The following is a 22,779-nucleotide window of genomic DNA, read 5'->3' as shown; positions in this document are numbered from 1 at the left end:
TCATCATTGGAAGGTTTGTAAGTTGTATTTTGAAAAGAGGTTGATTTTATCTTGGAGGGTGTAAGGGCCCCGGTGAAAATTCCATGTAAAAAAAGTTAATAAAGGCAAAATAAGACAACGGTTAAGGGGCACATATTTCAAGCTGAATGTTGGGCAGAGATATCCTAGTGGGCATCACTTGATGTGTTTATGGCTAAAGGAAATTGGAAAAGACATTAAAAAGGCAAAAAGGAAATTTTGGCACATTTTATTTATGAAAATAAAGGAAATTAGGAGAAAAGGAAGGTGAAAGGTTGCAGGTTGCATGTGAGGATAAAAATGAAGGAAAATAATGGAAAATGAAGAAAATAATGGTCTCATTGATAAAAAGGATTCTAAGGATCAATTAGAAAGATTTTTCTCATGCTTGGTCAGTGTAGTTTTAGTCAGTGTGAGGCTTGGTCAGTTTAGTTTTGGAGCTCTCTCATTATTCTCTCTCTCTCACTCACTCTTGGACACTTAGATTTTTATTGGAGCACTCTAGCTTTGGAGCAAGGAAGGAAAAGCAAACAAAGGAAAGGAAGGAAAGAAAGGATCGAGCAAGGAAGAGAAGGATCAAGAAGCTTCAACAAGAATACATGCAGGTAACATATTGCATGTGTGATTCCTAGTTGGTTTTGACATGCATGGATTTGCATGTTGGTGTATGGTTCTCTTGCTGTCGGTGGCATGGTTTTGTCAGATTATGACAGTGGTTTTTAGCCTAGGCTTGCATTTTTCCGGATGCCATGGTGTGTTGGGATGTTGATCTCAATTTTGAGCTTTGGAATTGCTGGATGGATTTCGGAATATAGGGCAGAGGTTGTCTCAAGGTTCATTCCCAAAGGCCTATGAATCCCTTGATCGATTTTGGAGGGATACAAGGTAAAGCCCGAGGGTGGAGTCTCGATTTAGGGCCTAGTGATTTCGTGTGGATTTCTATAAAGCCAGAGAGACTAGTGTCTTGGTTTTAGGCCTAGTGATCCAGGATTGGATTGCGGTAAAGCTTGAGAGACAAGGAGATGAAAAATTCCTCAAGGATATTGATGGATTCCAGATGGCATTCCTAGTTTGGTTCGGTTTATGATTGGAGCATCGGTTTTGGTGTGATCACGACATGGTGAGGGTGGAGGTGATTTAACCTTTGGATTCCCTTGGTTGTTTTTGGATTGATTTTTCCATAGGATACCACATTCATGATTAGAATATGGCACGGGGGTGACTGGTTGAAAGAAATATTTGGTTCATCCATGTCTACAGTTGGGTAGTACGTGGAAGTCCCGAACCTGGTCAGATTTGCCTATGTTTAAAAAAAGCTATGTTTTGTTGATTTTGTACTTATTAGTATGTGGATTTAATATTTGATATCTCACTATTATTTCCATGGTTTTATGCTGGTTATAAGCATGGTTAATTGACTAGTTCATGTCATGGTTATTTCATGTATTTACTTATAATTGTTAAAATGATGGATGCAAGACCTAATTGATGTCATAATAGTTCAAGGGAGAAGGTGGTGATCCTTCTTGTCATATATCATAAGAGTTTTTAGTCATTCATGCTATGTCTTGTATCCTAGACCTGTAGATTGCATTGATTCCAAGTGTTTGACAAAATGTCAGTCCCGGTTGGGGATGGTCAGGCCTAGTCTTGGAGTTAGTTTTTGGTTTATTAGTATTGTCATCATTTGTTTAATGGATTCCAGAAGTTACAACAAGTTCTGTGTAGTGGCTGACATTTTGGGCTTGAAAAGTGCCTTAAATCCTGCGGACTTTGGCACAGGTCTACTGAAAATAGTCCCTGGAAGTAGGCATGCAGACTTGTGGGAGCATCTAGAGCTCTCTGGAAGCTGTCATGCCCATAGCTTGGGAGCGTCCAAAGGTTTAATAGATTAAAAACTCAGTGGGATCCAGGGGCATGATACCTTTGTGGTTGGGATGGCTCTTTGGAGTGTTTTTGTTGATGTGGAAGGTATGTTTGACATGTTTCCGCTGACTCCACTTCATTAAGGACACCTAGGAGGTTGATTTATATCATAGTAGCCTCTCGTCATGTGTTTAGCCCGGTTGGCTGGTTACTTGGGTAGATATGGGAGGAGGGTGCTAAAGAGTGGTATCAGAGCGTGTTGCACTCTCTTTGGGTTATATATAATACCATAGAGTGGTATCAGAGCATGGTTCACCCCTCAGAGTAGATGGATGGTGTGTTGGTCATGCATTCATGTTGGTTGCATATGTGTTTCTTATGCTTGTAGTACATGTGTGTCTTGCATTTACATGGTGTTGATCATGGTTGTAGTGATGTCGGCATGTGAAGGTTGAGGACGTTATTGTGGGATGTGTCATCATGAGTGTATGGTTGTATATTCATTGTTATGCATTATGGTAGGTTGGACATGCATTGTGAGGTCATTGTATGCAATTAGGTCATCATGATGTTGTTGGTTGTTATGATGCTCATGCATTGGGAGAGATAGAGCAAGAGATGTAGATCATTAAAGTGAAGTTGCAACATTGGACCTCAAATCGAGCATGTCGTCATATAAGTTTAGATGTTGGGCATGAAGGTATGTTAGTTGATGGATTTTTATATACATTAGGGTTATATACATTAGGTTTTTGTACATGTCTATCGATGTTATGGTTACATACATGATAGATGCCAATTGATTAGTATAGTCATATGCACATGTGTCAGATATTCATGAGTGGTAGTGACTTGTGGTTGTATGCATTGCTCTTGTTGTTTTATGTTAGATAACTTGATGATTATGTTATATGTTGTTGATGAGTATGTTATAGGTTAACTTGTTTTTGTTATATGATAGTTAGCTTGATGATTAGGTTATATGTTGTTGATGAGCATGATATATAACTTGTTGTTGTCATATGCTAGTAACTTGATGATTAAAGTTATTATATTAAGATCTTGATGTTATATGTATCATGGTAAATTGGATTGGCCTATGTAGATGGTTAGGTTATGAAATTTGGGTACGAGTCGACTTATTTGTGACATTTTGTTGTAATAATTTAGACTGATCTTACATATGTGATTGCTATGCATAAATAACAAATGTTTATAAGTTTGTGATGCGAACATGTTAGCTAGTGACTATTATGGATATCATGACCTTATTTACCTTTGAGTTGATATGTCATGAAGTTATATGCTAATCTAGATTGATTGTGCAGACAAGATAGCCTCCCTGAGATACATTAAGGTACGAGCTTGCTTATGTCATCTACTTTGTGCTTGAATGTTTGATTATGTCGTTTAATTGGTGTTTGAGTGTTGGTGTCTATTATGTTTCCTATATGTTGTCTGAATCTTTGATTACTTGCATGATATGCGTATGTGTCTGTAAGATTGATTGAATGAACGATCTTGTTTTAAGATCACTGTACCAACACATATGTGTTGAGATAACTGACATGTACTTGAGTATAATAGGTGACAATTGTAGTATTATGTAGTTGACTATGAATTATGACATGATTGCAAGTCTTGCTAAAGGTTGATTTCAAATTGATAGATATGATTGTCTTGATATTTGGAACATGTGCAAACAATGTAGGAAACATCCTTGGTATTAGCATGACAAGGTAATAGTTGATGTGTTTATATAACTAATAGTTGGGTGATGTGACAGTGCATAGTAACACTCAATTGCAGCAAGGAAAAGGTCAAAGAAAGGACTTAGGCAAGAATTATTTTGGCTATGATTGGAAACCGTAATTCCAAATGAATAAGTGATTAGTATACAAGAAGTCTTATTAACCTTGATTTTCTTTGAAATTATGTGGATATGTGCTATATTCATGGACATGTATTTGATAGGTATAATAGCTAGTGTCTAGTTATAGCTATATATGTCAAGGGAATTGGAGTCCCTTGAGAGCTGACATGGATGTGTTTAGTTGCAAGACAACATGCTTGGGACAACAAGGTAAGGTAACCATTGTATTGTTATGTTTATTTATGTACTGAAAATTGTGTGTTTATGGCAAAATGATGTTGGGGATTGCATGGAAAAAGGGACTGCCATGAAATATTGAAAAAGGCTAAGGTTGAATTCGCTTGGAAGCACTGGGAACCATGGGGATTGAGACATGGCATCTTTTGTCAGTCTTGTGCTTTTGGTGATTTGTTGTGCTTGATTGCGGTTTTTCTTGTGTCTTTTGCATGGACATACCACTTTTTTGTGGTGTCGTATTGTTGTTGGTTTTCCATGGTTTTATTCTTGTTTGCTTCTCAACCTTTCCTTTATTGTTTTGAGAGTATTGGGAATTAGTTGGGGAAGGAGGAAGTTAATGGAGCTCGGGGAGAATTGTGTGGTACTCGACAGGTAAGGTAAGACCTAGATGAATCTCGGTGCATGTATAAGGGTAGTTTAAGGCAAGAGTATGATAGCCAGTTGGACTAGTTGGGTCCATTGGTATAAATGGACGATGGCGAGACAGTCATGAGAAAATTTATCAGGAAAGGTAAAGTGAATAGATTTGAGGTGTCATGTGCCTTAGCTACATTGGGAATTTTTGTTCTTGATGTTGTGCATGCGTGGCATGGATAAATGAAGTCCTCTTAACCTTGACCTTATGATATTTGGTAATTATGTTGTGATCATGATTGTGTTGATGTATATATGTATACATGTATGCATGTAGGTATGTCTTTTTCTGACGAGATCGTGATTGTTTTGTGCTAATGTTATATATATGTATGTATGTATGTATGTATGTATGTATCTATATCACTGTCTTATAGGGTCTTCAGGAATCGTTCTTGTGGAGGAATGATTGCTTATGCAAGTGAATGGCATGAAGAGATTCCTGGTTCATGAGGAATCAAGTGGGAAGAGTAGCATGACAGATCTCTGAGGTTAGTATCATGTGTATATGAATTGATATTATGTGATTATACTATGTTTATGTTTATGTTATGGACATGATAATGCTGAGAGATACATCAATGAAATGAAAACAACGTGATGCACAACATGCTAGGATAAGCATGGATGGTAGAGAGACACTGCAAGCAAGGTTGCTTGGTAGAGACAGTGTGGTTCTGGATGTGTGGTACTAATGTTGTGCATATGTTTCATATGTGATGTTGTGCGCATGCAATGTTGTGTATATATAGTGTGTGTACATGTTGTTTATGCAATGTAATGTATAGGGTGGTGCAACTAATGTTGTGTGAATATTGCATATGCAATGTTGGGCATAGATGGTGCTATGTACATTTGGATATTCGTCATTGTATGCATATGGTTTTGTGCACATGTTGGATATGCAGTGATGCTATGTACATGTTGGATATGTAGTGATATTATGTACATGTTGGATATGCAATGCCATGTAAATGTGGTGTTGTGTGCATGTTGTACATGTGGTGGTATGTACATATGGTGTTGTGTGCATGATTGTACAAGTGGTGTTGTGAGCATGTGGTTCTCTGTACATGTTGTACATATGGTGTTGTATGCAGGTGGTGTTGTGTACATGTCACACATATGGTATTGTGTACATGTGGTGTCGTGTACATGTCGTGCATGTGGTGTTGTGTAGGTCTAGCATTATGTACACATTGTAAATGTGGTACAATGTGCATATGGCATTGTGTGCACATTGTGCAAGTGGTGTAGTGTACATGTGATGTTGTGTACATGTTATGCAGGTGGTGTTGTGTATAGGTGGTATTGTGTACATGTTGTACATGTGATACTGGTTTACATGCAATATTATGTGTATGTATTACAAGTTGTGTTTTGTACATGCGGTATTATGTATGTGCATGGTGCAGTCGTGGTATCATGACATGTGTATTCGTTGTGTGTTGTGCATCAGGTGCAGGTGTATGTATTGTTATGAAACGAACTCACAAAAATATAGAAAAGCTAGATAAACGCCTTAGAAATAAGCCTCTTCGAGGGGGAAACCTCCTTTACCTTACACAAATGAACAGTTCTTGGATGATACAAATGAAAAGACCTACTTTCTATATATAGGAGTCTAAGGGGTCATAATATAATCAGAGCCGACATAACAATAATAATGTAAGGGCACAACAATAACAATAGTGAGCTTCTATGGGGCACAATAATAACAATATGGGTACTACATGGGCACAACAATATAATAAGGGGGTTGCACTAATAGTAATAAGGGGTTACACTAGTAGTATTGGGACCTAACATGCCCCTCTCCTTCAAAAAGTGTTGTCCTCAACGCTTGACTAGTTCTTGATGCTTCTGTATAAATTCTTGTCCTCCCATGTGGAATCTTCAGCGGGTAAGTTATTCCACTTGATGAGATACTCTGAAGTTGATCTATTTTGTAGCTGTCGATTTCTCGGTTTTGTGACTGCTTCAGGTTCCAATATGATTTTTCCTTCCTTGTCAAGTTCTCGCAATACTGTTTGACTAGGATATTCTGCAACTTTTGAATGAGTTCCCACTCCTTTGGGCATATGGATATCTGTAAGGCCTGATGTTTGGAGGAACACTTCCTGGAATCACATGAATAGCATGATCATGATCATGAATAGGTGGGAGGCCTTTGGGAGTCTCAAATACCTTGGAATGATTGTCCAAAATGTTTTGGAGATCTGGAAAAATACATGATTTCGATGTGGGATCCTCTAGTGAACATAATTGTTCACTTTCCAGAGAAATTTATGGTTTCTCCATTTGCAACCATCACTTGACACTCTAGTGTTGGATATAGGAAGCAATTCAATTCCTTGGCTATCTTACAATGAATAAAGTTATGGGTACTATTTGAATCAATCAACACTATTACCTTTTTCTTCTTGATATGTCCTTCTATCTTGATAGTTTGAGGAGTGGTAATTTCTTCCAATGCATTACAAGATATGGTCGGATTCATTTCTTGATGCTCGATGTGATGTTTCACTTCTTGAAAATTTTTCTTCTTGATATTTCCTTCTATATTCATAGTTTGAGGAGTGGTAATTCCAGCCAATGCATTACAAGATATGGTTGGAATCATTTCTTCTCTCTCGATGTGATCTTTCACTTCTTGCACCTTTTTCTTCTTGATATGTCCTTCTATCTTGAGAGTTTGAGGAGTGGTAATTCTTTCCAATGTTTTACAAGATATGGTCATATTTATTTCTTCTTTCTCTGGGGTGGGTTCCTGGTGTATATCCTCTTCTTTTTATGTTTTTTGATCCTTTTCTTCCTCCTCTTCATAATCTATGAAAATAATTTCTTCTCAGCACACTTATGACCTTTATTGTATTTGCTATCACAATTGTAACAAAGCCCTTTTTCTCTTTTTTTCCAATTGTTGTGGTGTAAACCTTGTAGGTTGTGGAAGGCTAGGAGAAAAAAAACTTCCATAATTATAGTCGTGAGTGGTGGGATTCCTTGTTTCCATAATTTCACTTTCAATTTCTCTTGCCAACCTGAATGCCTTCGCCAATGAATCAGGTTCCCAAAGATGAACCTCGCGTTGAATGTTATCCTTTAAAGTCCCTATGAAGACATCAACCGTTTTCTTCTCTGGAATATCATTTACCCTTATATTCAATTTTTGGAAGTCCTCAATGTGCTCTGCCATTGAACCCTTTTGTTTGAGATTTATTAATTGGCTAAAGAAGGTGTTTCTCTTTGTATCTTCATAATGTGCTATCATTTCCTCCTTGAAAATTGACCACGTGACAAGTGGTTTACGAGAACAAAGCCATTTATACCATAAAAATTGATTCAGTTCTAAACAATTAAATGCAATACGTACCTTTTGTAATAGTGTTACACCATGTAGATCAAAATATTTCTCCATTTGTAGTATCCAATTTACCGGATCCTTGTCATCAAACTTCCTCATCTCGCTTTTTCTTGATTTTACGACCTTGATCTTGAAATGACTGTAACTCTGGAATTGATCTTTAAGTTCTGAAATTTCAGTCTATAATATCCCTCTGAGTCCTCTTTCTAACTTCACAAGTATGAATAAAATTGGATTCCCGAAGAAATATTTATTCTCAATCTCTCGCGATGACCTAATTATAGACTAGTTCAGTAGTGTGAACTTGTATGATGTGCCACGTGTCACTGTTTCAACCTTAGGTTCTGAAAATTATACCCTAACAAAATACAGCCTGTCCTCTTTCTGTAAGTTCTTACGAAATTTCAATCTTATGCTCAGAGAGAAAGTTATGACGATTTTCCCAAGGCCACGTATTTAGGATGTAATTTGGGAGTCTGCAAAAACCCTAAATTCCTCAGATCATATATCTGAAAATATAGCGAGACAAGATCTAAAATTCCAACCTGAGGTTCAGACTGATTTGTTCTCAAATGGGTTTTTTTTAGGTTCTGAAACTTCGTAGCGAAAACGTTATAGTGAAGATTCCACGATGACCTATTTATATGAAATTCTAGAGCTTGAAAAAACCCTAACTTCCTCAGATCATATCTCCGAAAATATAGTGAGACAAGATCTGAAACTCAGACCCAAAGTTTGGTGTGATCTCATCTCAAATGGGTTTTTTTTTAGCTTCTGAAATGTCGCATAAAAACTTTTAGAGCGAAAATACCATGATGACCTGTTTGGAGCAGCGAAACCCTAGAATCCAAAGCTCTGATACCAAATGTTATGAAACCAGCTCACAAAGAGATAGAAAAGATAGATAAACACCTTATAAATAAGCCTCTTCAAGGGGACAACCTCCTTTACATTACACAATTGAACAATTCTTAGATGATACAAATGACAAGACCTCCTTTCTATATATATGAGTCTAAGGGGTCATAATATAATTAGAGCCGACATAACAATAATAATGTAAGGGCACAACAATAACAATAGTGGGCTTCTATGGGGCACAATAATAACAATATGGGTACTACATGGGCACAAAAATATAATAATGGGGTTGCACTAATAAAAATAATGGGTTACACTAGTAGTATATGGACCTAACAATATTGCATTGTGTTGTACATTAAGTGTAGGTGTATGAGTTGTATGTCAGGTATAGGTGCATGTATTACATGGTGTTGTATGCCTTGTGTGGTTGTATGTGTGTGATGCACACTATGTGTGTGTATGTGTATGTGCACATGGTTGAGGAGAAGGCACTCAGTGTTTTTCGGGTGTGGAAACTGATCTGGCATGTGTACGAATTAAAGACAAAGGTAGAAGATAAGATTGATTAAAGGATAAGTATCAATATTTTATTTTAGTTTTGTTATGCATGTGAATTATGATTATGGTTTATGATGGTTACATGTGATTTATGATTTTGATATATGATGGTTTTTTTTTGAGCTAACCTAATGTGATATATTTATACATGATGATTTGGTCAAAGATATTAGTTCGACTTGTGGCAGGAAGTAAACAAGATTGCAAGTGTACCTTATTGACGAGCTACCAATGAGGTATGATTTGAAGTTGTTTCAATTTATTTTAATCTAATGGAAGTTATGTGCTTGGTACAGGATGCACATAAATGCCTGGTTGGGTGGTTGAAATCAACTACAAGAATTAGCAACAACAAAAAAGGAATTGGAACATGCAGTAGTATGCCGATAAAACACTTCAAGAGCAGGGTCATTGTGGGATACTGGTAGCCGATAGTGTCCATTGATTTCCATGAGAATGTATGACCTGTATGATGCTTTTGCAGCAGGTATATGCCTTGGTTGTTTGACCTTTCGATGCAAGGAATCCTTGCTAAGGGATGGATCGCCCGGGATAGGGGATGCCGGGGAAATTGGAAGGTGAGTGTTTGCATGAAAGGGCTGAACGGATTTCCCCAAGGGACTGAGTAGCAGAGAAGGGAAGGTCAAGGATATATTTGTTTTGGTCATTAGGATTTCCAGATGGAATCAGATGCACATTGGGAGTGCACCTTGGAATAATGAGCTGGTAAATGTTCACTGAGAGGACAAGTGGTGCAGGATTAGTGCTGGACGTTGGATGCAGATTTGACTGTGATAGTGGATTCTGGATTTCCTAGGAAGGAGGTGAATCCTGGTACTACTTTTGAGGGTGGAGGTGTGAGCCTCTGGATTCCATTATTGGTTGATACATGCATCGTATCCTTTTATTTTCTATTTTAGCAAATGTGCATATGTGTATATGTGGTTATTGTAAAAACCGTATTGATTTACATTGTAAAGCTCCTGTAAACAACATGTTTTTCATGTTTTCATGATGTTTTGCTTTGAGTAGGTTAGTCATTGTAAATACTGCAACGAGCTAAGTTAAAAAGCTCCATGGGAAGTATGTTTGTTTTTCAACAGTTTTGTTGAGGTCTTGGTGTGATTCAACATTGAGGATGGTGTTCCCTAAGGGGGAGGGTTTTGTAACAACGTTGGTGAAAATTCCATGTAATAAAAGTTAATAAAGGTAAAATAAGACCACAAGTAAGGGACACGTATTCCAAGTTGAATGTTAGGAAACGATATCCTAGTGGGCATCACTTGATGCGTTTATGGCTAAAGGAAATTGGCAAAGGCATTAAAAAGGAAAAAAAGGCATTTTTGGCACATTTTATTTATGAAAATAAAGGAAATTAGGAGAAAAGGAAGGTGAAAGGTCACAGGTTACATGTGAGGAGAAAAATAAAGGAAAATAATGGAAAATGAAGAAAATAGAGGCCTCATTGATAAGAAGGCTTTTGAGGATCAATTGACAAGATTTTTCTCAAGCTTGGTCAGCATAGGCTTGGTCAGTGTGAGGCTTGGTCAGTGTAAGGCTGGTTAGTTTAGTTTGGAGCTCTCTCATTATTCTCTCTCTCTCTCTCTCACTCTTGGACACTTAGAGTTTTCTTGGAGCACTCTAGCTTTGGAGCAAGGAAGGAAATGCAAGAAAATGAAAGGAAGGAAAGCAAGGATCAAGCAAGGAAGAGTAGGATCAAGCAACTTCAACATGAATACTTGTAGGTAACATATTGCATGTGTGATTTCCCAATTGGTTTTGACATGCATGGTTTTGCAAGTTGGTGTATGGTTCTCTTGTAGTCGATGGCATGGTTTTGTCGTGTTATGACAACGGTTTTCAACCTAGCCTTGCCTTTTTCTAAATGCCATGGTGTGTTGGGATGTTGATCTTGGTTTTGAGCTTTGGAATTGTCGGATGGATTTCGAACTGCGGGGCAGAGATGGTCTCAAGGTTCATTCCCAAAGTCCTAGGAATCCCTTGATTGGTTTTGGAGGGATACACGGTAAATCCTGATGGTGGAGTCTCGGTTTAGGGCCTAGTGATCCAGTGTGGATTGCGATAAATCCTGAGAGATTGGTGTCTCAGTTTAGGGCCTAGTAATCTAGGCTTGGATTGAGATAAAGCCTAAGAGATAAGGAGATGGAAAATTCCTCAAGGATAGTGATGGATTGCAGATGGAATTCCAAGTTCGGTTTGGTCTGTGATCGGAGCACCGATTTTGGTGTGATCATGGTATGGTGAGGATGGAGGTGGTTTAACCTTTGGATTCCCTTGGTTGTTTTTGGATTGGTTTTCCATAAGATCCCACGTTCATGCTTAAAATATGGCACGGGGATGACTGGCTGAAAGAAACAATTGGTTCAACCATTTCTATAGTCAGGCGGTACGTGGAAGTCTCGAACCTGGTCAGACTTGCCTATGTTTAATAAAAGCTAAGTTCTCTTCTTTTATACTTATTAATATGTGAATTTAATGGTTGATATCTCACTATTATTTCCATGGTTTTATGCTGGTTATAAGCATGGTTAATTGACTGGTTCATGTCATGGTTATTTCATGTATTTACTTGTAATTGTTAAAATCATGGGTGCAAGACCTAATTGATGTCATAAAAGTTCAAGCGAGAAGGTGGTGATCCTTCTTGTCATGTCTCATAAGAGTTTTTAGTAATTCATGCTCTGTCTTGTATCCTAGTGTTATAGACATTTTTGGGCACTGCAACCCCAATCAAATATGTCCATAAACCGAGGGCTCCTAAGTCCCTAAAAGTGTTGTTCCATCCCCTAAAAGAACAAGGTCAGCTGATTACATCATCTCCCAGAAGTTCTCCATGAAAAACTACTCAGAACTGGTCAAAACTGGACCATCTCACCTACTCCATGGTCAAAGTGCACTGAATCCCACCTAAATGCACACGGGAGGTGCGATGCATATTGAAAAGCCCTTTTATGGGGTGCGATGGGCGAGAGTGGACAAATGGCAGAGTTAATTTGCGAGGTGGAGGATCATGGAATCTTCTAGAAACTTCTCCTGTGACACTTGCCTCTCTGCATTCGCCCAGGGATGAGTAAGAGATCATCAATCTCCAAGTGGAATAAGAACTATTAGAGAGAGGACACTAATCAAATCTCAGAAGCTGACTCACCCCCCTTGCAAACATCTATATATGGATCCCTCATCCCAAAGACCCAAAGGCTGGAATTTTGTATCTTGTAAGGAAGTGCTGCTGGTTTCTTGGTGTAACATCATAGTGTTGGGTGATCTAAGCTTTTCATGAGGTGAAGAAGGGCCTTCTTGCTGAGAGGATGATGGTGGGTCAGAACAATTGGTTGTAATCCTCTTTGCTATTCTTGATATTAATAAAGCTATTCAAGTTTTCCTCCACATTCTTGTATGCTTGATGATATATGCATTTGTGTTGTCAATATATATCTGGTCCTATATTGTTTATGATAGTAGATCTTTGTTCTTGGAATCATAGTGTTATGCTGCTTTGATTCCACAGGTGCTCTTTGAAGCTAGGTAGACGAGGAAGTGAGTGGCAAAGATCTATCAGAAGGGAGAGGAATCAAGCAAGAAACCAAGCGCAAGACAGAGGTTGGTCTCCTTTGTTCCCCTCTTATCTACTTCTCATAAAGGAAAATGAAAGTAGTTTTAGTTTGTTTGTTTCTAAGATAGCTACCGGTCTTAGTGGGACTAGCAGCTCTGCATAGACACTAGATTTCTCGATAAAAAAATGGCGACTCCACTGGGGAGCGAATAGATTGTTTGTTTGTCTATATTTGTTTGCTTTATAAACTTACAGACAGAGCCTGAATTCAAGCCAGCTAGCCTTCGAACTGCATTTTCCATGCAAGTGCAAAGTAGATCAATGCTGCTTCAGTCTATCTCTGGGTTTTGTTTATGAACTGAACAATTGATTTACAAACTCTCTAATTTCCCTTATGGTGGCTCTAGTAACCTCCTTAGATCTACTCCTGTGATTTATTTACTGATTATCACTTGCTCAGCCTAAATCCCGAACTGTGCTGCAAACTGTGATCAAGAACGGATCAAAAGTCTCACACTGTACCATCGCACCCTCTCTTCAAGGATATCAGTATGCATCACACTTCCCATGTGCTGTAGGTGGGATGCATACTGGAATCCCTGTGTAATAGGTGCGCTGATCAGAGAAGGCTAATTTTGCCTCCAAACTTTGGTTTTTCTTCACTCTTTTCAGCTCTATTAAGGAGTTTTGCTGTCTGTAGTCAGTATACCTCTATTGGAAACCCCCTTCCTTGCCATTATTCCGCCTCTATTGTGCAAAGAACTGTAAATGTTTTTATGCATTGTGAGCCATTTTCAGTTCTCTTTTACAAAGAAGTAGCATAATTGAACTGTCGTTTCTTGATTTGGAAGTGTCACAAGTGTCATTTTCAGTCATAGAAGCGAATCCGATTGTTCTTGATAGTCGATTACATTGTTACTCTTATAGTTGATTTGAATTAGTAGTTTTTCAAGTGTCAAAAGAAAGTTTTCAATTCCAAATCACAAAGTGTCGCCATTGTCTTCATTTTGTCTTGAAAAGAAGCTTGTTAGTAATGTCACTTTGAAAAATAATTCAGATTTGCGCTTAGCTTTCTTTTTATCATTCACACATTAAGAAGGCTGAAAACAAATACATGCATGTGCATTTGCATTTAGACTGTTTGTTGGTTTGATTTAGGACAGTGCATATAGTGTGTGCTCTCTGCTCTATGTTGAAAGAATATCATCTCTCTTTCTTTAGTAGCTAGGATTTTCATTGCAAAAATAAGATTAAACGATTGTTTATCATCTTAGATTGCATTTTAGGAATTGTATATCTACATCACACGGTGAAACTAAAAGGAAAATTTCTTAAACAAGATCAACTGTAAAATAAATTTAATGAATCTAAAAACGCTTTGGAACCTAACACACAACATTTAGAAGTCTAGGCTAGAGACGTATTCCGGCGTCGTAAAGACTGGAACCTGTTGCCTTCATTGCTGGTTGGGTGATTCCTCCACTTTGAGACGACAAGTGCCAGTACGGACTTGTGCTCCCATGTACTGTCAAGTATATATTGGGAGACCACAATAGGCTATATCCTTTATCCATAGGAAGCCGTGTCTGCCGCCTTATCGATCGCAATGCACTGAACATAACATTCGGGTAGATTGACTGCCGTACCGTAAAAAGTATTCTGCAGTTTTGCGATTGGTTTGGTAATCCCTCTATCTATATTTCTAGAGTAGTCTCTTTCGTTCCTTTTCAGACTCCTTAAAGGAAAAGGTCCATCTGAGCACTTGTCACTTCAAGCTCATTAAAAATCGAAGGCTACTAGAGTCATCTTTTGTTTTTTATCGACTCTTAAAAATTTAAAAAACAAGTTGTGTCAAAGCGTCTAAAATTCATTTAATTCGGAAACATATTTCCCCTTGATTTTTAGTTGATCGAGTAATCCGCAATCGTGGAAGAAAGTCAATTGAAACCCCGTCATTCGCGGAGGCTTACGAGTCAACAGTCTTTGTCTCCAGAATCAAAACTGTTACGGATGAAGCGAACTCGTTTAACCGGTTCAAAATCCCCTGGTAAAGTTGGAACAAGTGTTCCGACATCATCGGAGGCTCTGGTTACTCCAAACATTTCTGGTATCCTTACCTTTATAGAAGAAGTTTCGAAGCCACCAAAGGACAATAGGGCTGATCCTAGTGTGAAGGTAAACACTTGTATTACTGAACCAGCTCCATCTACAGCTGATTTGGAAGGTGTTATTCCCCAAACATCTGTCGCTGTAGAATCTATACATTCTTCGACACCAGAAATATTTTACGGACCTAACGGTCTACCTCTTCCACCTGGTCTGATTGCTATAAAAGAGATTGTGGAGGATCCTCCATCTAGTACTCCATCGCAATTTGGAGTCGGGATCAACCAATATCCTTCTTCATCAGAAATTAGTCTACCGTTATCGGAAGCTCCTGTAGAATCGCTAGGAAATCTTTTGGATAGACTAGAAATGTCTGAACAACCGTCGACATCTAGGACTGTGTCATCTGACACACCGATGACAGAACTTCCTGCTGTCACTCCAACAATGTTCGCCAGCATACCATCTGTCCCAACTAGATCTCAATCGCTAGATGGGGCCCACTCAGGGGCTATTTCGACAGTGTGGTCCATTCTCGTTTGTTCATTTGGAATAATATCTGGGAGCTCTTATGTTGAGTCTCAGCAAATTGATCCTTCACGGTGTCAATTTGGGCAGTCCGGTCCTCAAGGACAAATCATTCCTTTGAGTACCGGATTACCGCCGTATGGGGGGCAATATACCCTTTCATTGTCTCCTCCGGGAGAGCAACCATACAAGAGTTCACAACAAAATTCAGGTTATGCCAGAATTAAATCTAGCAGTTGGGTGCCAATACCGCCTCAACAACCAAGAGTTGTATACTCGATGCAACAATGTTTACCTATGTCAAATATACCAACTACGCTAGCTATTGTGACGGTGTCATAAGTTCAAGCGTTGCCTGTTGTATGCCAACCTCAGGTTTCTCAGGTCGTAATGCAACAACCTCTTATCCCTACGACTCAACCACAATCGCCAACTAGTGGAATGACACAGGCCCAAACAGGTACAATTACCCCTCATCTTGGTCAAACAGACAGTATTGGACAACAACACATGGCTTCACAACCATGGATGGTGCAATATCAACAACCGCAATTCCAACAAGTTTACCAAGGATCTGAGCAACAAATCTTTACAAATAATGGGTAGCCGTATATTCAAAACGGTCAAAATCAACCATTCTACAATGGTTATGCCCGTCAACCTTACCAAAGTTACCAGCATCAAATGCATTATGCTGGTATGAAAAGACCAACTGCCTAGATGATTCCATCTTATCCTGGGTATGCTTCGCCAAACTTGAATCAACAGTTACCCTTCGTGGCGACTTTAGAGTTACCGGATCTAAATCGGCTAACGAACGATCCAATTGCTTACGCCCCTTGGTGGCCAGCGATTTCACATAAACTTTCGTAAGATATTCCTAAATTTAATGGAAATCCGGGTGAAGACCCATCGAATCATGTGATGACCTTTCATCTGTGGTGTTCATCAAACACCCTAAACGATGATTCGATTAGGCTTTGCCTTTTTCAAAGAACGTTAACTGGTCCGGCAGCAAAATGGTATATCGAATTACCTAGAGCTTCGTTTGATAACTTCAGTACCCTAGCCACAACCTTTTTAACCCATTTTCAGTTACCCATAAGGTACGAAACGGGAACAGAACTTCTTACCAATTTCAAGCAAACGACGGCCACTCACATATCCGATCATATTCATTAGTGGCGACGTTGTTGTAGAATGGTAAAAATGTATGTTCCTGATCAGCTTTTAGCTGAATGGCTTATTAAGTCATTATTACCTTCCATTACAGAAGATGTGGCAAAGGGAGGAGTCGTCACTGAAGAGCAAGTTATTGCGCGTGCGCAATATTTAGACTTGATTTATACTCAGTCTGGCACACTCTACAATAAAATCCCTGACGCTTCCAGACCAGAATTTTTCGTTCCTCCTCCTCCTAGATCGAACAATGACTCTCATGCCGGCGATGGCGTGATTGGTACGATAGACACGAAATCAACAAAGGCTACATCTAAAAAGGACCATAAGATTTCTAGTCAAAATGCAAAAGAAGAACTTCTCGCCTTGGAAGTAAATGCCATCTCAAATAGAAATGAATTTGAGAAAATTGTTCACATAGAATCTAATTAGGCTCGTTCTGAAGAAAACCCATGTTTTCGTTTTTCAAATTTCATTTTCATTTGCCCAGAAAAAGCAATGAAAAATAGTAGCTTCTCAAAATTGAAATGCATTTCCAATATTGAATGATCATTCAATTTGAAATCAATTTTTCTTCAAATGTTTCTCCAGCATCCTGCTTACCTCTTTTCTAATGCCCTTGACAAAGAGATGAGACCAATCCTCAAAAATATGAACAAAGTTTTGATATAAAAATATTATAAAAACATAATCAACATGTTTTTATTAATCTATTTCTTATATTCTATCCTCTGTTTCATCAAATTTTAAAAAAAACTCCTTTATCTCTATCTTTGCAACATCTCTGCTCTGTTCATGCAAACCAGGATTCCTTTAGCATAGTTTTTTTCATTCACTGTTCTTTGTGTAAATTTTCAAATCTTCAGCACTGTATATAACTGAAACCCTTTAGTTTTCAACGCTGCCCTGGTTGTAACAGCTCTCAAAACAACTCGTGTTATACAAAGATTTAAGTGACTCGGCCTCTTATACCCCCTGCTATACAATACAATATTCAACCTTATAATTCAATCCCCTGCAGCATTCAAAACTGTTTACACAGCAATATACGTTCTTTGTTACATATTGCAGTCTTTTTTATACAAAATCATGCAATAGATCTTCGTGTAACAATGTAAAAAAACGTATAATACAATCCTGATTTTGTAAAACAACGCCCAAAAACAATGCATCCTCTGTTGTACATAATGCATATTACAGCCAAATAGAAACCCTCTGGCTCTGCTATACATGGTTACGACTTTACTAAAACTCTGTTTCGGCGTTGCATATGATCCCAAAGATGATTTAATGACGCGGTTTGCATGCGAAATGTGGTTGAAATGTCGCATTGTTTTGCATGATTCTCGTGCTTTACTCAGCACCTACACCTATGAACAAATATTGCTACATAATCGTTCACTTCATTAATGCACTGCTGTTATCTAATCCTTATATTCATTGTCTTCTGGAATCAAGGTGTAGTTTTGGCGTTTCCCCGGCAACGGTGCCAAAATGTTGAGCTAATTTATTGACTAAGTTAACACAAGTATTTAATTATCAATCCGGGTTTGTAAAACTTGGAGGAAAATCCACTGTATATGGACATCAGATGTAATCAAGTTTAGAAGATAAAATTTGAAGAATTAAGGAAGTACATATTACAAATATAAACCTATTTTAACAATTTCTAATTCATTTATGTAATATATGAGGGAAGAGGCTCCTAACTTAGGAGAACCAGGTTGTCCTTCCCTACAATACTACTTTCATGAAGATAAATCCAAGAGCACTAATTAACAATGGCTTATGATGCAGAAGATGTAAAAGAAGAGTCTCCTAACTAAGGAGGTCCAGATTGTCCTTCACAATCCTACTATATCACAATCACCATTGCTTCAAACCAGAAATGCAGAAATAACTTCAAATGAGAAATGGAGAATGAAATTCAGTTTTAGTTCAAGATCAAATAGAAGGGGAATTTAACTTAAATTCCTTTGTGTCCCTTCATATGTAGATTAGAATTAAACCAATATTCATTCAGCAATCATCACACATCTAAATACATTTGAAACAAAAACTAGTCTATGAAAACTATGAAAATTGAACCAAGAAGTGTACTTAGCTTGGTGTGGGGGCCCTCCACCCTTGTCTTGCACACTTGAAGAAATCTCAGCTACAACAACTTTAGTAAATCAACCAAGCATGAACAAAAAATTGGAATGAAACAAGTTCTTCAAATTAGCTCCCAACTCCAATTATACAAAAGTTACATACAAATTCCATTACAAAATCCATCAAAGTCTTGGCTTTAAATAGAGGTTTAATGAAACAAACTGATCTATATTATCTCTAACACTCATATCTACTCATATCCACCTATCTAAGTCGAACTCATCCAATTCATCCCAAGAAATATGGTCAATCCCATAAAATCTCAAAGCTACCCTATTTCCTAGGGATTTTCTGGTGACTAGTCATGTTTGACCAGCCTTGACCGGGCCTAATAAAGCTTGTTCTGTCCAAACCAAGTGGATTTAGCTTAGTCCTAGTTCCCAAGTTGTCCATCGATGCATCAAACTCGAGCCCAAGTGTCCTGCAAACATGTCATCCACATAGCTATTACGGGAATTTTTGATTCAGTCCAAAATTGCACTTGAAACTCAATTTTCATAAAAACTTCTAGAAATTGCAAAATTAAAATTAAACACCTGAATATGCATAAAATACATCAAAATGAGATGGATATGATGGAAAATGGATGGAAAATATAAGAATTAGGTAAGTTTCCCTAAGCAAAAATAGACCAAAACTGAGGGCCAACATCTCCCCCTTGCTGATCTTCAAGCATGTCCTCATGCTTGTCTTTGTCTCATTGATCTTCTACCTCTGTATGCTGACCTCCCTTGCTGTTCTACTGATGGCTCTGTCCCTTGAAGATGAAGCTTTCTCTTGAGCTACCTGTAAAAGGATATCTGTGCTTTCATGTACTTCTTTTCTTTTCTTGTGGATGACTTTCTTTACCAATATATCATTCTGGATGAGCAGCTTCAGACGACAAACAAAACTTGAATTTTGCAATACATTCCGACACAGGATTCATGTCCCTCTCAAATCAACAATTTTACTCAAAGGATCCAATATCCAGTTGCCCTTACATCTCATTAAAAGAAGCAATTTTTTATGTCTAGGCATTCACTTTCAATTTAGCCACTGGTTTACCCATGCAATCTGCAAAATATGGGTCTTGAGCTAATTTATTGACTAAATTAACACAAGTATTTAATTATCAATCCGGGTTTGTAAAACTTGGAGGCAAATCCACTGTATATGGACATCAGATATAATCAAGTTTAGAAGATAAAATTTGAAGAATTAAGGAAGTACATATTACAAATATAAACCTATTTTAACAATTTCTAATTCATTTATGTAATATATGAGGGAAGAGGCTCCTAACTTAGGAGAACTAGGTTGTCCTTCCCTACAATACTACTTTCATGAAGATAAATCTAAGAGCACTAATTAACAATGGTTTATGATGCAGAAGATGTAGAAGAAGATGCTCCTAACTAAGGAGGTCCAGATTGTCCTTCTTCACAATCCTACTACATCACAATCACCATTGCTTCAAACCAGAAATACAGAAATAAATTCAAATGAGAAATGCAGAATGAAATTAAGTTTTAGTTCAAGATCAAATAGAAGGGGAATTTAACTTAAATTCCTTTGTGTCCCTTCATATGTAGATTAGAATTAAACCAATATTCATTCAACAATCATCACACATCTAAATACTTTTAAAACAAAAACTAGTCTATGAAAACTATGAAAATTGAACCAAGAAGTGTACTTAGCTTGGTGTGGGGGCCCTCCACCCTTGCCTTGCACACTTGAAGAAATCTCAGCTACAACAACTTCAGTAAATCAACCAAGCATGAACAACAAATTGGAATGAAACAAGTTCTTCAAATTAGCTCCCAACTCCAATTATACAAAAGTTACATACAAATTCCATTACAAAAGCCATCAAAGTCTTGGCTTTAAATAGAGGTTTAATGAAACAAACTGATCAATATTATATCTAACACTCATATCTACTCATATCCACCTATCTAAGTCGAACTCATCCAATTCATCCCAAAAAATATGGTCAATCCCATAAAATCTCAAAACTGCCCCATTTCCTAGGGATTTTCTGGTGACTAGTCATGTTTGACCAGCCTTGACTGGGCCTAATAAAGCTTGTTCTGGCCGAACCAAGTGGAGTTAGCTTAGTCCTAGTTCCCAAGCTGTCTATCGATGCATCAAACTTGAGCCCAAGTGTCCTTCAAACATGTCATCCACATAGCTATTACGGGAATTTCTGATTCAGTCCAAAATTGCACTTGAAACTCAATTTTCATAAAAACTTATAGAAATTGCAAAATTAAAATTAAACACTTGAATATGCATAAAATACATCAAAATGAGATGGATATGATGGAAAATGGATGGAAAATATAAGAATTAGGTAAGTTTCCCTAAGCAAAAATAGGCCAAAACTGAGAGCCAACAGGAAGCTCCTGTAGAATCACTAGGAAATCTTTTGGATAGGCTAGAAATGTCTGAACAACTGTCAACATCTAGGACTGTGTCATCTGACACAACGACGGCAGAACTTCCTGCTGTCACTCCAACAATGTTCGCCGGCATACCATCTGTCCCAACTAGCTCTCAATCGCTAGATGGGGCCCACTTAGGGGCTATTTCGACAGTGTGGTCCATTCCCATTTGTTCATTCGGAATAATATCCGGGAGCTCTTATGTTGAGTCTCAGCAAATTGATCCTTCACGGTGTCAATTTGGGTAGTCCGGTCCTCAAGGACAAATCATTACTTTGAGTACCGGATTACCGCCGTATGGGGGGCAATATACCCTTTCATTGTCTCCTCCATGAGAACAACCATACGAGAGTTCACAACCAAATTCAGGTTATGCGGGAATTACATCTAGCGGTTGGGTGCCAATACTGCCTCAACAACAAAGAGTTGTATCCTCGATGCAACAATGTTTACCTATGTCAAATATACCAACTACGCCGGCTATTGTGACGGTGTCGTAAGTTCAAGCGTTGCCTGTTGTATGCCAACCTCAAGTTTCTCAGGTCGTAATGCAACAAACTCTTATACCTGCGACTCAACCACAATCGCCAACTAGAGGAATGACACATGCCCAAACAGGTACAATTACCCCTCATCTTGGTCAAACAGCCAGTATTGGACAACAACACATGGCTTCACAACCATGGCTGGTGCAATATCAACAACCACAATTCCAACAAGTTTACCAAGGATCTGAGCAACAAATCTTTGCAAATAATGGGTAGCCGTATATTCAAAACGGTCAAAATCAACCATTCTACAATGGTTATGCCCATCAACCTTACCAAAGTTACCAGCATCAAATGCATTATGCTGGTATGCAATGACCAATTTCCCAGACGATTCCATCTTATCCTGGGTATGCTTCGCCAAACCTGAATCAACAGTTACCCTTCATGGCGACTTTAGAGTTACCAGATCTAAATCGGCTAACGAACGATCCAATTGCTCGTCAAATCATGTGATGACCTTTCATCTGTGGTGTTCATCAAACACCCTAAACGATGATTCGATTAGGCTTCGCCTTTTCCAGAGAACGTTAACTGGTCCGGCAACAAAATGGTATATCGAATTACCTAGAGCTTCATTTGATAACTTTAGTACCCTAGCCACAACCTTTTTAACCCATTTTCAGTTACCCATAAGGTACGAAACGGGAACAGAACTTCTTACCAATTTCAAGCAAACGACGGCCACTCACATATCCGATCATATTCATGAGTGGCGAAGTCATCGTAGAATGGTAAAAACGTATGTTCCTGATTAGCTTTTAGCTGAATGGTTTATTAAGTCATTATTACCTTCCATTACAGAAGATGTGGCAAAGGGAGGAGTCATCATTGAAGAGCAAGTTATTGCGCGTGCGCAATATTTAGACTTGATTTATACTCAGTTTGGCACACTCTATAATAAAATCCCTGACGCTCCCAGACCGAAATTTTCCGTTCCTCCTCCTCCTAAATTGAACAATGACTCTCATGCTGGCGATGGCATGATTGGTACGACAGACACAAAATCAACAAAGGCTACATCTAAAAAGGCCCATAAGATTTCTAGTCAAAATGCAAAAGAAGAA

Source organism: Pinus tabuliformis, chromosome 6 (assembly GCF_031772625.1).
Source record: "Pinus tabuliformis cultivar Carrire ecotype Pingquan chromosome 6, CPIR1, whole genome shotgun sequence".
In the NCBI taxonomy this organism is placed as follows: domain Eukaryota; kingdom Viridiplantae; phylum Streptophyta; class Pinopsida; order Pinales; family Pinaceae; genus Pinus; species Pinus tabuliformis.
Note: the sequence above shows the minus strand (reverse complement) of the source record.